This window comes from Colobus angolensis, unplaced genomic scaffold (assembly GCF_000951035.1).
Source record: "Colobus angolensis palliatus isolate OR3802 unplaced genomic scaffold, Cang.pa_1.0 Scaffold256, whole genome shotgun sequence".
Classification (NCBI taxonomy): Eukaryota; Metazoa; Chordata; class Mammalia; order Primates; family Cercopithecidae; genus Colobus; species Colobus angolensis.
In genome coordinates, this window is record NW_012115777.1 from 2,176,463 (window position 1) to 2,195,045 (window position 18,583).

The 18,583-nt window shown below is 37.3% G+C and overlaps 1 protein-coding gene across 1 annotated transcript in view; it reads right to left on the reverse strand.

Moving 5' to 3' along the window:
- The window catches only part of PAWR (PRKC, apoptosis, WT1, regulator), a 176,731-nt gene that overhangs the window by 152,896 nt on the left and 5,252 nt on the right, over nt 1-18,583 (reverse strand). Inside the window, exon 2 of the mRNA XM_011946961.1 lies at nt 16,528-16,529. The gene's annotated coding sequence lies outside the window, so the exon portion shown is untranslated. The remainder of the gene's footprint in view (nt 1-16,527; nt 16,530-18,583) is intronic.

The window sequence follows — 18,583 nt, forward strand, 5'->3', positions numbered from 1 at the left end:
TTGCTCAGGTAGGTCTTGAACTCCTGAGCTCAAAGTGATCTGCCTGACTCAGCCTCCCAAAGTACTGGGATTACAGACATGAGCCACTGCACCGGGCCACAGGAGTACTGTCAAGAAAATAAAGTGCCAGAGTTTGCTCAGTGCTTTGAAATGCAGAACAGCTGCAGAAATGAATCTGCTTAGCAGACACCTTTTATCGCATGAAACAGTTGACCAAATCTCTACAAGACCTTGTAAAAAGGTTTTCATTTCAATTGACAAAATTCTTAGACTTTCAAGGGAATTGAATCTTTGTGAAAATCATGTTGCAGAAGGAAATTTTGAAATGTTTTCACTACTGCTTGATTATGCAAGTGAGGTGGGATATCACTAAGTAGGCTTTTTATAGAAACCACCTGGAAGAACTTCAGTATACAGCTAAACAGTATTCTCCCTCCCTTCTAATACAGGAGGAGGGTCACTTTAAGATCTGCTCAGGTTGAGAACTTTGAGCTGCAGTCTGATTGTACACTCAAGATGAGAGCTACTGATATGCCTCTAGACAACTTCTGGCTTTCTATTTAAAAAAAAAGAGAGAGAGAGAGAGAATATCCTGTCATTCATAGAAAAATAATGAATATCTGGCCAGGAGCAGTGGCTTGCGCCTGTAATCCCAGCACTTTGGGAAGCTGAGATGGGTGGATCACCTGAGGTCAGGAGTTCAAGACCAGCCTGAGCAACATGGTGAAACCCTATCTCTACTAAAAATACAAAAAAATTAGCCAGGTGTGGTGGTATGTGCCTGTAGGCCCAGCTACGCAGGAGGCTGAGACAGGAGAATCACTTGAACCCGGGAGGCAGAGGTTGCAGTGAGCCGAGATTGCATCACTGCACTCTAGTCTGGGCGACAGAGTGAGACCCCATCTCAAAAAAAAAAAGAAAGAAAAATAATGAATATCTTGCTGGAGTTTTCAGTTCCTTATATGTGTGAATAGGCTTATTCTAGGTGAAAATGAAATCTGTGTACTTATCCTAACCTATACTCAGAATTGAGCACCCATTAAAGCACGTTATAACCAATATAGGCATAGTCTAACAATGACATGCTTTCAATTCTTCCCTTCAGTCTTCTGTGCTATTGTTGTTATACAGTTACATTTAAATATGTTATACTGTCAATGTGTTGTTCCTATTTTTTATTTAGCCATTTATTTTAAGAGCTATTAAATATGAAAAAAGTCCTTTATATTTACCTATATCTTAACCATTTCCACAAAGCTTCTCTTCTTTGTGTAGTTCTAAATTAGTTTGATATCCTATTCCTTCTGCCTAACTTCCTTTAACATTTTTTCGTAGCATAAATCTGCTGCTATTGAGTTTCCCATTTTTCTCTTAAAAAACATTTGTCATTCATTTTTCAAAAATACTTTCCTGACTGGCCACAGTGGCTCATGCCTGTAATCCTAGCACTTTGGGACGCCGAGGTGGGTGGATCACCTGAGGTCAGGAGTTTGAGACCAGCCTGGCCAACATGGTGAAACCCCATCTCTACTAAAAATACAAAAATTAGCCAGGTGTGGTCGTGGGTGCATGTAATCCCAGCTACTCAGGAGGCTGAGGCAGGAGAATCACTTGAACCTGGGAGGTGGAGGTTGCAGTGAGCTGAGATTATGCCACTGCATTCCAGCCTGGGTGACAGGGCAGGACTGTGTCTCAAAAAAAAAAAAAAAAAAAAAGATACTTTGCTGTGTATATTATTCAGAGCCAACAGCTCTTTTTTCTTTAAAGATGCCATCCCACTGTTTTTTGGCTTGCATAGTTTCTGAAGAGGAGTCTGCTATTATTATTATCATCTTTTTCTGTAGGTAATGTCTTTTTTTTTTTTCTCCACTGATTATCTACAAGATTTTATCTTTATCTTTGGTTTCCAGTAGTTTGAACATGGTGAATCTAGTTTTTTGTTTTTAAATTCTTCTTGGTATTTTTCTGAGCTTTTTGGAACTGTGTTTAATCATTTTTGAAAAATTCTCAACAATTGTCTCTTTCTAGGATTAAAATTACACATACAATAGACCATATGATATTGTTCAACAGCTCTTGAATGTTATTTGTTTTCTTTTGCTTTTGTTACTTTTCTTTTTGATCATTTCATTGACCTATCTTTAACTTCACTGTTTCTTTCCTTGATTGTGTCAAATGTATGGATGTGTCTGTATAAGTCACTTTTTATGTATGTTACCATGATTTTAAATTCTACCATTTGACTATCTTTTACCTTCTATCTCTCTGTTGATTTTCTTTATCTGTCCACGCATGTTCCCCATCTTTTCCATTAAAGGTTAACAATTTAATCATAATTATTTAAAATGTCCTATCTGATAGTTCCAACATCAAAGTCATCTCCAAATCTGGTTCTATTGATTGCTTTGTCTCTTGAAAATGGGTTTAAACTATTTTTTTTGGCTTTTTTGTATCTTGTACTTTTAAATTTCTTGCTGCACAGAGTAGAAATTGAGATTAAATAATAGTAAATACTATTTATTACTGGAAATGGCATTTCTCCTGTTGACTTGTAGAGGGTTGAGTCAGTATAGTCAGGAATTGAGCTGGGTTTATTGTTTGCTGTTGCTATGTTTATGTTCCATGTACCACCAGTTTTAAATTGCACTAGATTTACCTTGTGCTTAGGGTGGGATTTGGTTCCCAGAGACTTTTTCCTCAATGTCCTGCTTCTTCCTTAACTTTATACCTTCTCTATAAATGTGTGCCTCAGAGTTCTCCATGTTTTTGCCTCTTCCACAAAAGTAGACTTCAGTTGCTTGTTACTTGGTGCTTGTTATTTGGCACTTGCTAGAGGGTAGGATGGGGAGAGAGAGGGCAGGAGAACTTTCTATGGTCCTGCTCCAGTCTCAGACTTAGCCAGACCCTATATCTCTGGATCTAGGAGTGGAGTTTTCTCAATGATTGTATCCCTCACCCAGAGGCAGGAAACCTCTCATGGACTAGATCCATAATAGCTTCTTTCCCCTCCTCCAAAGTTGGAGGGTTTTCTTCTTGGTATTTCTCCCAGATGCAATGGTATGTCACCTGTGCTCTGGGGGAGATAAGTTTACTGCTCTTACTCTAACAACCTAAGTATTTTGTTTCTTAGGGGAAGAGGGTCTGGGTGGAGATTTGTGTGTTTACCACAGAACTGGCCATTCTCCTCTCCAGGCCTATACTACAAAAGGCGGCTTCCTATGAAATCCCACCCTGACTCGTCTTTCTCATCTGTATCCAGTGAAGTTGGTGAAAACAAACCAGCAAAAGGATGCAAACCATCTTTGGGTCTAGGGCTCTCAAAGGTTCTATGACTTCATGCTAGAACAAACTCAGGCTTTAGCAATTTGTTCAGTATTTTAGCTTCTTACCTGCTTGTGTGGTGAGCTTGCCTTCCTCTTATGCTCTGCCACAGGTAAGTCAGTGCTTTCATCTTCTCTGCTGTTGAAGGTGCCTATTTTTCCTTAGAATATCAGGCTATTTTGGTGCCTTACCTCAGTTCTTGAGGGGGGGTGGTTCACGGCAAATTATGATTTTGTATATTATTTTTTCTTGTTGTTAGCAAAATTAAAAATTCTTTCCAGCTTTCTAGATCTTAGGCATAAGCTATAAGCATTCCTAAGGAATTGAAATGTCATATTTATCATACTCTAAATTCTCATATGTATTTGGATTCATTTCTCAACTTTTTATTCTGTTTCATTAATCTGTCAATCTATGCATGTACCAGTTACATGAATTGTAGTTTATTGTAAATAATGATGAGGGACATTTCATCCATCCTTGTTATTGTTATTTTTCAAAAATTTCTTAGATATTCTTGCTAAGTTAATTTTTAAATACAAAATGTAACATAATTTTCAGTTTAGAGAACTGAACTTAAAATAGCCTATGTTTAAGACAGCACTCTACAGCTGTAGCTCTAAAAGAGACCCTATTTCTAATTCTTTTAACAATTTAATAATGTTTTTCTCTTATTAAATCAAACTTATTCACTATAGCAAAATAAAAAATAATAGATAGTTAAATAAAAAGAGTAAAATTACCTGCAATTCCACCATCCAACTATACCACTGTTAGCTTTGGACTATATCCTTGTTACAGAACTTTTACTACATAAGCAGACACATGTTACACCTATTACATATAAATGGTTTCCCACAGCATTATAATCTGCTTTTAAACTTAAAATTTAAAAATTCTAATTATTAAAATTAAATTTTAATATATTATCAAAATAACATTAAATATTATTGTTATTAACAATATTTTACAAATAGATATCCTTCTAGAATAGTGATTTTCAAATGTGCTGCTGGGAACTCAAGGATTTAGAACTCTAGATTTCTAGAACTCTAGAAAACCTTTCATGGGCTATTCTGCATGGGGTTGGAGAATAGAGATTGCCAGGCTGACCCTAGCTCTGGCCCACTATTCTCTCTTCTAGTAGAACATTTACTTGTGTCTTTCAGTTCTTAGGATTCTGCATAAGTTTTAATTTAAAAAGGGCTCTGAAAAGAAAAATAAGTTTAAAAATCACTATTTTGCACCATCAATTAATTTACTATAACTACTTCAGGCATACAAAAAATAGAGTATAATATAAAACTTGAACATACATCACTAACCTGAAGAAATGGACATAATATAATTGAAGCTTTCTGGATACCTCTTTTTCATTCTTCAGAAGCAATCAATCACTATCCTTTGTTTTATAATTCTCCTGCAAGTTCTTTTATATTTTTGCTACATATGTTTCTATAAGTAAAATATGATATCATTTTGGACTCACGCCTGTAATCCCAGCACTTTGGGAGGCCCAGGTGGGTAGATCACCTGAGATCAGGAGTTCGAGACCAGCCTAGCCAACATGGTGAAACCCCATCTCTACTAAAAACATACAAAAAATTAGCCAGGCATGGTGGCAGGCACATGTGATCCCAGCTACTTGGGAGGCTGAGGCAGGAGAATCGCTTGAACCCAGGAGGCAGAGGTTGCAGTGAGCCAAGATCCTGCCACTGCATTCCAGCCTGGGCAACAGAGCAAGATGTCATCTCAGAAAACAACAACAACGACAACAACAACAACAACAAACCAGATTCCTTTCCAAAGAAGTGGGGGCAGTTTATATGCATATTAAGAATATATGAAAGTTCCAGTTGCTTCACAACCTCACAGTTATGTCCTTTGTGAAAATTCCATTTTTTTAAAATTATACTTTAAGTTCTAGGGTACATGTGCACAACATGCAGGTTTGTTACATATGTATACATGTGCCATGTTGGTTTGCTGCACCCATTACCTTGTCATTTACATTAGGTATATCTCCTAATGCTATCCCTTCCCTCTCTCCTCTCCCCACTACAGGCCCCGGTGTGTGATGCTCCCCACCCTGTGTCCAAGTGTTCTCATTGTTCAATTCCCACCTATGAGTGAGAACATGCAGTGTTTGGTTTTCTGTCCTTGTGATAGTTTGCTGAGAATGATGGTTTCCAGCTTCATCCATGTCCCTACAAAGGACACGAACTCATCCTTTTTTTATGGCTGTATAGCATTCCATGGTGTATATGTGCCACATTTTCTTAATCCAGTCTGTCACTGATGGACATGTGGGTTGATTCCAAGTCTTTGCTATTGTCAATAGTGCCGCAATAAACGTATGTGCACATGTGTCTTCATAGGAACATGATTTATAATCCTTTGGGTATATACCTAGTAATGGGATGGCTGGGTCAAACGGTATTTCTAGTTCTAGATCCTTGAGGAATCGCCACACTGTCTTCCAAAATGGTTGAACTAGTTTACAGTTCCATCAACAGTGTAAAAGTGATCCTATTTCTCCACATCCTCTCCAGCACCTGTTGTTTCCTGACTTTTTAATGATTGCCATTCAAACTGGTGTGAGATGGTATCTCATTGTGGTTTTGATTTGCATTTCTCTGATGACCAGTGATGATGGGCATTTTTTCATGTGTCTGTTGGCTGCATAAATGTCTTCTTTTGAGAAGTATCTGTTCATATCCTTCACCCAGTTTTTGATGGGGCCGTTTGATTTTTTCTTGTAAATTTGTTTAAGTTCTTTGTAGATTCTGGATATTAGCCCGTTGTCAGATGGGTAAATTGTAAAAATTTTCTCCCATTCTGCAGGTTGCCTGTTCACTCTGATGGTAGTTTGTTTTGCTGTGCAGAAGCTCTTTAGTTTAATTAGATCCCATTTGTCGATTTTGGCTTTTGCTGCCGTTGCTTTTGGTGTTTTAGACATGAAGTCCTTTTTTGGTGTTTTAGACATGAAGTCCTTGCCCATGCCTATGTCCTGAATGGTATTGCCTAGGTTTTCTTCTAGGGTTTTTATGGTTTTAGGTCTAACATTTAAGTCTTTATTCCATCTTGAATTAATTTTTGTATAAGGTGTAAGGAAGGGATCCAATTTCAGCTTTCTACATATGGCTAGCCAGTTTTCCCAGCAGCATTTATTAAATAGGGAATCCTTTCCCCATTTCTTGTTTTTGTCAGGTTTGTCAAAGATTAGATGGTTGTAGGTGTGTGGCATTATTTCTAAGGGCTCTGTTCTGTTTTTTGTTGTTGTTGAGATGGAGTTTCATTCTTGTCACCGAGCCTGGAGTGCAGTGGCGTGATCTCGGCTCACTGTAACCTCCGCCTCCGGGGTCAAGCAATTCTCCTGTCTCAGCCTCCCAAGTAGCTGGAATTACAGGCATGTGCCACCTTGCCCAGCTAATTTTTGTATTTTTAGTAGAGATCATGTTTCATCATGTTGGCCAAGCTGGTCATGAACTCATGACCTTAGGTGATCCTCCCGTCTTGGCCTCCCAAAGTGCTGGGATTACAGCATGAGGCACCATGCTCAGCCAATATTAAGCATATTTATAGTACATATTTTAGGACTGATGTTAGAACTAATCAGTACTATGTATTTCAAATATCTTCTCCTATTGTGTGACTTGTTTCATTTTTGTGTATGGTTTTTATGCAGAAAAATTTTAAAGTTGAATGTAATAAACTATGTTAGTATTTTCCTTTACGGCTGTCTTTGTGTTTTACTTAATTTTTTTTTTTTTACCTTACCTTTAGATCAAAAAGATAGCCTCCCACATTCTATTAAAAATGTTAAGGTTTTGTTTTTATTTGGGCTTATAATTTGCCTGAAATTTATATGTGTGTGTGGTGAGATAGAGATCCAATTTGTTATTTTATTTAGATAACCAACTGTTCCAACCATTCTTTCTCTAATCATTTATGATGTTATATCTGCTACTTATTAAGTTCTCGTAAGTTTGAGTCTATTTTGGAGTTCTGTGTTTTTTATGTATTGTTTATTTTTCTATTATTGAATTCAACATTGTTTAAAATACTGTGATTTTATAATGTCTTGATAGTTTTTAGGGTGAAACTTCACTTTATCCTTAGTCTACAAAATTTTCTTGGCTATTTTTGGTACTTAGCTCACTCATATAAACTCAAATTCTTCATTTCTAAGCAAGAATGTTGTTCCTAAATCATGTAATTTTCCATTTTTGTTAGTGTATAGAAATGCAATTGATTTTTGAAGTTGACCTTGTATCCTGAGACCTTGACAAATTCATTCTTAGTTCTAGTAGTTGTTTTGTACATTCCTCAGGATTTTTTGTGCAAACGATATGTCATCTGAAAATACAGTTATACTTTTTCCTTTCAGATATTTATTTTTTGTTTTTTCTTAATACACTAGCTAGGACTGCCAATACCATGCTGAATGGAATGAGTAAGGGACTAAGAGGCGACCATCCATTACTTGTTCCTGATCTTAGGAAGAAAGCATTTAATATTTCACCATTATGTTGGGTGTAGGTTTTTAATGGATGACCATTAACAGATTGAGAAAGTTTTTTTATATTTTTTGTTTGCTGAGAGTTTTACATTATGAATGCGTATTATTATATCTTGTTAAATGCTTTTTCTGGGTTTACTGAAATGCTTATATTTTATTTCCTTTACTATGTTAATATGAATTATATTGATTATCAAATGTTAAACTAGCCTCTCAATTCTAGTATAAACCACATTTAATTATGATGATTTGTTCTTTTTATATATTGGTTAATAGTGTTGAAGACTTTTGCCTTCATGTTATTGAGGGATATTGGTTTGTAATTTTCTTGTAATGTCTCCATTAGGTCTTGGTATCAGGCTAATGCTGACCTTACAAAATGAACTGGGAAATTCTGCCTCCCCCTTCATTTTTTGAAGAGTTTGCATGTAAAATGTTTTATTTCTTCCTTACTTTTGGGTAGAATTCAATATAGAAACCATCTGAACCTTTAGTTTTCTGTGAATATGAAACAGCTATTTTAAAACAGCTATTTTAAAGTTTGTTTCTGATGAAACAGTTGTACTGTCAACTTGGACAAGCTGCAACTACATTTCAAAGAATCTCATTACTTGTTTAGTTCTGGATTAGTTGGTCAAAATCAAAATACACATGAGATTTGGAAGGTAGAGTGAAGTAGTAGCTAATGTACTCTGATGGTCTTTGTGGTGAGAAGTAGTGAGATACAGCTGCAGAGGTGCTGGTGGGTTCCAGTCTGTCCTTGTTCTTCCCTGCTCCATGTCCAACTTTTATTTCTAACTGCAGAACCTGTTGACCAATTATGACCCAAGACTCACTACCAAATGAAGTGACAATATCTTTAAACAACTTATCCAGCTTTCTTTTGAAGGCCCACTTCAGCAACTGGATATACCTGGCTTCTCAATTTCCCTGACAACCTCCAATTTGGCCAACTATACCTGCACTTCCTAAGGGCTGGTTCATGATTTTTCTCTTACCTACCAACTCACCCTTTCAGTTCCTTACTTCTTCAGTTTCTTCCACAACTGTGTCAAATCTTGTTGCTATAAATTCCTTATTTCATAATACTCACACTGATTCTGCTTCCCTGATTAAGCTTTAATAGAGATAACTTAAAAATTATAAATTTCTATGGGCCTGTTTTAATTATCCTTTTTCCTTTCTGTTTTTACAGTCAGTTGGTTTTATCTCCTGGAATGCCTTGTAATTTTTTGATTGAATGCTGGACACTGTGTATCAATTGATAATAATTCTAGGCTCTGGATGATATTATCTTCTTCCAAAATGATGGACTTTAACATCTGGCAGTAAGTTAGGGTAAGAACAGATCATCTTAATCTTGTTCAGGATTGAGCAATTTCAGACTGCGATGGCTTACTTATTTTGGGTTTATGCTTTTCTTTTAGGGAACAGCCCTTCAAGGATCCCCACTCAAAAAAAAAAAAAGCTGGTATTTAATGCAGTTCCTCCCCTTTGGCAGGCCATGAACTGTTTTGAATCCCCTACCCTGTGTGAGTGATAATATAGCTGCTCAGCTTTTCAGTCTCTTGGCCACTAGTTATAAATTGTCTTTGGGGAAAAGTGGTGCTGAATGTGTGGTTCACTTTTTTCGTGCTCCTCTTTTTTTAGGATCCTGGTCCTGCAAGGCCCTGCTGCAAAACATTGGAAAAAATTATCTATATTAAACTCAATTATTTCCCTCTCATTCTCATCTAAACAGGATTTCACCACCACCACTGTAAACTGCTTATATTGCTATATCCAGTTGACAGTTCTTATACCAGTCCTTATCTGGTAACAGCAGTCATTGCTTCCTAGAAACATTTTCTTCACTCTCTAGAGCATCAGTCTCCTTATTTTATTCCTATTTCATTGGCCAACCTTCATTATTTTTTGTTGGGTTCCTATCTTCCTGATCTCTTAACACTAGACAACCTAGGCCCCAATCCTGGGACCTTTACTTTTTTTTTTTTTGAGATGGGGTCTCACTTTGTTACCAGGCTGGAGTGCAGTGGCATGATCTTGGCTCACTGCAACCTCCGCCTCCCAGGTTCAAGAGATTCTCCTGCCTCAGCCTCCTGAGTAGCTGGGACTACAGGTGCGCACCACCATGCCCAGCTAATTTTTGTATTTTTAGTAGAGATAGGGTTTCACCATGTTGGCCAGGATGGTCTTGATCTCTTGACCCCATGATCCACCCACCTTGGCCTCCCAAAGTGCTGGGATTACAGGATTGAACCACCATGCCCAGCCCTTTACTCTCATTCAGACTCATAAATTTCCCTGTCATGCATATGCTCAGACTCCCAGATTTCTATCTCTGGCTTCTCACTTCTGAACTCAACATCTTGACTTGGATGGTTAACAAATATGCACACTGATAAGCATCTCAGACTTAACATGTCCAAAACATAACTTCATACTTTCTACCACAAACTTGTTCTACTGTCTTCTAAGTTAATTGCAATTCCATCCTTCTAGTTACTAGGGCTATAATCGTGAACTCCTCTCCTACTTCAAATCCAATCGTGTGGGCTCTGCCTTCAAAATAGATTTAGAATCCTACCACTTCTCAGCACCTTCACTGTTATCTCCCTGGGCCAAGACACTATTATCTCCCATACGGATTACAGTAATAGTCTCCTAAGTAGTCTAAGGGAGATTCCTTAAAAACCTAAGTCAGATTGTATTATTCTCTTAAATCCTTCAAATGGCTTCCAGTCTCAGATTAAAAACTTCAAGTACTTACAATGGTTTATAAGACCATACATAATCTTGCCTCCAAATATTCCTCTGGCCTCATCTCTCATACACTTGTCCTTGTTTACTTGGCTTCAGCCACACTGGCTTTCTTGCTATTTCTTAAAAATGCTTCTGCCCCATGCCTTTGGGTGTGCTGTTCCAAATAGACATACTTGGAATGCTTTTTCCCAGAAATCTTGATGGATCACACTATCATTTCCTTCAGTCACATCAGTGATGCTTTCCTTAACCTATTTAAAACCAAAATCCTCTTCCCTAATATGCTCCTCCCCAACATTCCTCAGGCTTTTTCCTATCCCTTCTTTTTCTCCAAGGACTTGTAATTCTCCCTGTAATTATTTTGTTTTTCTGCCTACATCCAATAGCATATAAGCTTCATTATGGTGGATTTTTGTCAATTTTGTTCACTGCTTTATCCCTTGCACCTAGAATAGCACCTGACACATAGTAGCACTCAATATTTGAATAACTCATAAATTTTCAATGGATTCTGATTAAATTTACAAGTCAATTCTAAACAAGTGGTGACATTTCAAGGTTTAAACTTCAGTGATCAGGTTCCTCTTAGGTGATACTCCTGTCATTGATTTTTTGCTTGCTTTTTGTCCTTCTTCTGGTTATAGCCCTCTTCTTTTTTGGGGGGACTGTACATCCTTTATATCTTCCGGCAATGCTGCTAACCATAAAACTTTACTTCACCCTTGCCCAGAGTGGTAAATAGAGACCGAGGACTGATCAATCAGTACTCCATCTCCATGGAAGAACAGATTAGTTCAAGGGATGAAAAAGGCTCATTTCCTGGGATTTCATATATTAGGTGTTGGGGTAAGAAATTACTTCCTTCCTTTGTGGTTGCTACTCATTCATAGTCATAAATTTTCTCCATTTTAGTAGGACAGATGAGGGTCAGTCAATGCACAGAAAAGGAGAGAGGTGACACCCAATGGATTCTGTCTTGTCTAAGGACAGCTAGACCTCTGAACTTCCCAGTAACTTGAGCCAATGTATTTTATCTATCCTCCCAACCCTAACCTTCTAGGCAATTTGAGTTTCTTCACTTGTAACTTGACAAGCACTGAATAATATACTGCTCATTTTAATAGTATAACTTTATTTCCCCCTAAACAAAAATCTCTTGCTCAGTTCCTTCTGTGGGGATTCCCTAAAGAAGATTTTTGAAGTGAATCTGCTCAACTTAAAATGAATTCATCTGATGAGGAACTTCTCCAATCCAGTTTCTGAGATTAAGGTCTTCCCTAGCATTTTTCAGATGGTGGAGGGGTATCAGCAGTACATTCCAATATAGCTAGAGATTTCTCACCCCACTGATAATTCTTTTCACTTCTCACTAAAAGCCTTGAGAATTCTTTTTTTTTTTTTTTTCAACTCGTAGTTCTACTTCAGCCCAGGTGATCTAGGTTTGAAACCTATAGGCCAGTAGTTCTCAAACTTTAGCTTGCATCATAATCCCTTGGCAAAGTTGCTGAAGAAGACTGTTGGGGTCTGGTATAGAGGCTTGTGCCTGTAATCCCAGCACTTTGGGAGGCTGAGACAAGAGGACTGCTTGAGCCCAGGAGTTCGAGACCAGTCTAGGTAACATAGGGATACCCTGTCTCTACAAAAAATAAAAAATTAGCTGGGTGTGATGATGTACGCCTGGTAGTCCCAGCTACTCGGGAGGTTGAGACCTGGGCGGAGGAGGGTGGAGGATCCCTTGAGCCCAAGAGGCCAAGGCTGCAGTGAGCCATGTTCACATCACTGCACACTACTTCAGCCTGGTAGAGGAAGACTCCGTCTCAAAAACAAACAAACAAAAAACCAAAAAACAGTTGTGCTTCATCCTCAGTTTCTGATTCTGTAGGTTTGGGATGTGGTCTGATAATTTGTATTTCTAACAAATTCCCAGATGATGCTAATACTATTGGTCCCAAGATGACATTTTGAGAATTACTGATAGATTCATATATTAATAATAGAAAGTGGTTAAGTATATTTTCCTTTAATCCAAGTACTCAAGTAACTGGCAGTCCTGGCATATCTAGCTGCATAAGTCATGCAGCAAATGGATGCATATTTTAGAAGTAGTAGAGTCCCTACCTACATCATGCTCTACCATGGTAATGATGCACTTTATAGAATCCAGAAAGCTTGGGCCTCAAAGATAAGCAGCAGTTGTGTTGGCTTTCCTAAGAATTTAAGCTTGCAAGAGATCTAGATTGTAGGACATTTGCTTCCCTACTTGGAATTTTTGGCTTTCTCTCCCTCTCTCTAGCAAGGGAAGAGAGAAGAGATGTAGGAGATTGGCTACTCTTTTCCTGATCAAATGTAAGGAACTGTCATCCAGCTGCTTGTCTCATATGAGAAAATCTTTTTCCAATTTGATTTCCCGATAAACTAGATTAGATTTGTCTGGAGGTGTATTTTTCCTCTGCCAGGGAATATGTAGTATGATTGAACACATGATCTTTTATTTTTTAAGTATTACTCGTGTTACCCAAGGTTTAATATCTATATGATCTCTCTTTTAACTACTAACATAGTATACCTACATTTTAAGTTCTCACAAGTGATTTTACTAATGAACCCTATTTCCATTCAGAAAAAAGATAATTGATAGTGTAAGTTTCTAAATACAGTTTCTGGACCAACAATGTCAACATCATCAGAGAACTTGATGGAAATGCAAATTCATAGGACCCACTCCAGACACTCAATACTGACTTAGAAACAGGAGCAACCAAAATTGTGTCTGAACAAGCTTGCCAGGTGATTCAAGTTGAAAATCACTGTTGTAGAGGAATAATTAAGCTAAACACTCCTAGGACAAGAAAGATGGTGAATATTACACACTGGGATGATATTACTATGATCTCTGTTGGAACGACAGCACAACATTTATGCAAGCGCACCTCAGTATTCTAGCTGAGACAATGAAGAGACAAATGAGGACAATGTACGTTAAGTGTACAGACCAATAGTAAAATCCATGAGAAAAATCATTTTCTGAGAACTGCTCTAAAAATGTTTATTTTGCCCAATGAACTGATATGATTTTTTAATATAACAATGACATTTATAATGATCAATTTTCCTGTTCCTAGCTTGGTTGCTTGGAGACTTTGAAAATGTTTTATATTTAAATGAATGTTTCCTCTAGGTGATTTAGCTTAGTTTTCTAGTATAATTATCCTCCTTATTCACTACTTATATAATTATTTTATCAAAAATATTTATAGTTATACAGTATTTGTGGGTTTTATTAAGAAGTTACAAATTCTTCTTGGGAAAAGGATATATAGATAACGTTTTTGAGGGAGCAAGTCTAGCAATATGGTCAATAAATATCTAAATGAAGTCCTGAATTTAGCTCTCCTGTTGCCTCTCTGACCTTCTCTCCTATTACTCTACTTCTTGCTCACTCCAATATAACCAAATTAACCTTATTGTTTCTCCAACATATGAGAACATCTGCACCTCAAGGCCTTTGCTTTTGTTCCTCTGCATGGAAATGCTGGTCTCCCAGACGTCAGCATAATTTTTGCCCAACCTTTCTTGCAGTTTTGGCTCACATACTACATGCTCAGTGAGGCTTTCTCTAATTAATTCTCCCTTTGCTCCTGAATTCTTATCCTGGCCTAGTCTTTGCATGATCTAGGCTCACTGTAACCTCTGCCTCCCAGGCTCAAGCGATTCTCCTGCCTCAGCCTCTCCAGTAGCTGGGACTACAGCCACGTACTATCACGCCCAGCTAATTTGTGTATTTTTAGTAGAGATGGGGCTTCACCATGTTGGCCAGGCTAGTCTCGATCTCTTGATCTTGTGATCTGCCTGCCTCGGCCTCCCAAAGTGCTGGGATTACAGGCATGAGCTACCGTGCCCAGCCCTAGTTTTTCCCTAGTTATCTACTATCTTGTAAAGTAACATGTAATGGATTATTTTCAATCTTTCCACTATTTGAATGTAGTCTCCACAAGGCAGGGATTTTATTTTTGCCTGTTTTTCTTTTGGATGTATGACCATCACCTATAGCAGTGCTTGGCATTTAAGTGCTAACAGGAGCTTGTGAATGAGGAGACAAAGTATGCAAGAATCTGAATGTTTATATTTAATAGCTTTAAAAAGCTTTCTTAAAAATCTAGATGCTAGCCTAGATTTTTTTCTTCCACAACACGTACCACAACTATTCAGATTTACTCTTTCCTCCAAAATATTTAATAAACACCTACTACGTGCCAGGCACTGTGCTAAGTGCTGAGAACAAAGATGAATGATATTCTGATATTTCCAGGAGCTCATAGTAAAATAAAGGAAACCACTTTTTTAAAAAACCACAAATACAAGGTAAGTGTAGGTGTTTGTTCACAGAAAATACTAAAATTTAGGTCCTTTCCCCCTCTGGTTTTTCTGCTACTAGTCTCAGTACAGCAAATATTAGACACTAGAGGGACAGTAAAGCCAAAAGAAAGAATGAAATAGGCAGGGCTAAAGCTTCAGACAAAAGAAGAAATCACAGATTATAACATTCTTACACAGAAGAGCATTATGTAACAAGGTTAGTCTCTGACCTGAAGGCTGACAAATGGCCCACATGACCTCAGGATATTTTGAGAAGCATTATGTAAACTTTAAGCATCCACAATTAGTGATAATCCTGACATTCCAACAAATAAAATTATAATTATTTTCTTAACAATTATTAGCTATTATCAAGTATTGATTAAAACATTTTCTAGCCCACACCACCTTTCTATGGCAAATACATTTTGTATATGACACCTATAAACACCCCCGCCACTTTTCCCTATCTTTCCTTCTTTGATAAGAGCAACTAGGGTTCATAAACAAAGCAGACTCACATGAGTAGCAGGTCAGTGTTCCTGGAGTCCTTTAGGACAGATGTGGCGGCATAGTTAGAGGTTTACTTTGTTCTTTCCAATGATACAAGGAAGTCTTCTGAAATCCACTTCTTAAACCTTTCTCCCTTACTGGACTGAGTAAAAAATTAGGTGTTTATGGTAACCATATAAATTATTTCAAAATTTTGCTTTAAGGTATTTTAAAAAGAAACAATAACATTATCTTTTAAAACAAGATGCTTTGGATATATGTAATTGACTTTTATCAAATGAAGCTGAGATTGATTATCTAGATGTGATTGAATCCAAAGGCCCATGTCAAAGGTTTACAGATCAGTGTCCCCGTAGGGTCTGCAAAGGTATTTGATGGATTTCACCAAATTTAAATTCAAATTTTGCTAAAATGCTTTGATTTTTAGAAACTGTAAAAATAATGTTTAGATATAGGCAAAATTTGGACAATATTGAGTACTAACACTAACTTGTACTGCGAGGTTATCTTTGTGTGGGGCTTCTCCTACTCCGTACCTGTATTTATTTTTCACTGTTGAGGAAAGTAATAGCACACTCACTCACATAAACTAGTATACTACTAGAGCATGTGTACAGTATATATTATAAAAGTTTAGGTCAGATGCATATGCTCAGCAATGCTGTGGTCACAACCTAAGAATTGTGCAGTAACAAGTGAAGGAGTCAAGCTGCTGTCATAAAACTGTCTTATAGAGGCCCATTTTGGCTACTTTTTTTGGGGGTGGGGAAGTTCTTATCTACGAGTTTATATACATACAATTTTTATGTTTTACATATTTGGTATTCCACACATTTTTCATTGGGAGAAAAGTCTGTTAAAACTGTAGCACTAATAACATTGCTTATCTTACTAGGGAATAAAAAAGGGAATTAAGTTCTGAGCATTAATTTTTAAAAAATCTATTTTTGAAGAATGCAAAGGAAACTTTTCATGCAAGTATGTTAAATCTTTTATAAACTTATAATGGACTACTGGCCATCATTAGAATGTGCACCAGAGAATCAACTAACTGCTTAAGCATTACTGCATTCCTCTATCTAAAACAAAAACAAAAACAAATTATAGGGCAAAGTGGTATTAAGAAAGAAGCCCTACGAAAGGAAAAATTTAGCAGGTGTGGGGGTGAGGATGTGAGATTAGAGAATGAGGAGGAAAAAAAAAAATCAAGAAGCCAGGCGAGGTGGCTCACGCCTGTAATCCCAGCACTTTGGGAGGCCGAGGCAGGTGGATCACAAGGTCAGGAGATCGAAACGATCCTGGCTAACACGGTGAAAACCCGTCTTTACTAAAAGCACAAAAAATTAGCCGGGCGTGGTGGCGGGTGCCTGTAGTCCCAGCTACTCGGGAGGCTGAGGCAGGAGAATGGCGTGAACCCAGGAGGCGGAGCTTGCAGTGAGCTGAGATCGCGCCACTGCACTCCAGCCTGGGGACAGAGCCAGATTCCGTTTCAAAAAAGAAAAAACAGCCAAGAAATGCCATCCTCAAAGATACTCAAATATTTTAAGCCTAAGTATATAGACTCAAGAAACTTATGCAGTTACATGCAATTAAACTATGCAACTAACTGGTATATGAAAAAAAGTCCTGGATTCAGAGTTGGAAAAATCACCACCACAGTTTTGGTTAAGAGTTTTGTGTTGTACCAGGCTTTGGATGCTGAACCAATAAAGAAGCCGTAAACCTCAGCTTTCTCACCTGTAAAATGGAGCACTTTAAGGATCAAATGAGATACGCTATTGAAACAGACCTGTAAGAAAAACTGAGAGTGAGAAAGAGGGGAGAAAGCAAATCTCTTCTTTTCCACTATCACTCTTCCAGACCTACAACCACCAAGTACGTGTTCTATTAGTTATGTATTGTTGAGGACAGAATCTACTAATACCCTTCATTTCTTCAAACTTTTCCCCTTTTCCTTCAGCTTTTTAAAAATAAAAATGCAGTTGGTTTATGAGACCCAGACATTTACTGGAATTTAAGGAGGGGCGTGTTGGGATAGCTTGGCTCAAAAGATCTTCTAATAACCTTTAGACAACTTTTAATAATAAAACTTTGAAGTTACAGTAATAAGGTAGAATCCATTATTTATGTTACCTTATTATAGAAATAAATCTCACACTTCTGACTCCTGTATTTTTATTTTAAATTTAGTACTTCTGTAATCTGGTTATTTTATAGGCAAGGAACAGTAATATAATACTCTCCACATCACTTACCTAAGAGAAAGAGCACTCATTTGTATGGCAATTAACGCCAGAGAACCTTTCCAAAATCAAAGTCAAGAAATGGATTTAGTTATAAAGAGATGAATAAAATATGAAAATAATATTTCACTCTAAACCCAATGCTTTTTGGAGAGTTCTCATATGTACATTATCCCTGCTGCACATCATATTCAGATAGAGACCATGCACATACAGCATAAACAAGGAACATCAAAGACTGCATCAGCCAGCTTTCATCTTTGCAAACAAAAGTTATCATTAGCAAGACAGAGCTAATGAATAGTTAATAATTTTTAGTGGAGTTTGCTGTGTATTCTGCTTATAATGTCAAAGTGAAGAATAATCTACAAAGCTATTTATTATGTCCTATGGGAAATGTGTTGGGATTGGAAGTCATGACTGTCTCAGTTTAACCAAGGAGGACTAAGTAGTAATATACTTTTAAGCAAAAGAATAAAGTTAGCCTAATGGATTAGAAAATATCTACCTTACTCTTTTATACAAATACTCTTGTAGGACACATAACAGTAAAACCTACCATTCTAAGCATGAATAGGTAAAGTATTGGAAATAGAAATAATAGAATTCAATCCTTGTTGTACTAATTTAGTCAATATTAATTTAGGCTTACTACCAGTCCTCTATCAAAGTTCCAAAATCAAAAGTGCCTCTTTTTTTTTTTTTTTCTTGGAGATGGAGTCTCACTCTGTTGACCAGGCTAAAGTGCAGTGGCGTGATCTCGGCTCACTGCAACCTCAGTGAATTGCCTGGTTCAAGCAATTCTCCTGTCTCAGCCTCCTGAGTAGTTGGGATTACAGGTGCGTGCCATCATACCCGGCTAATT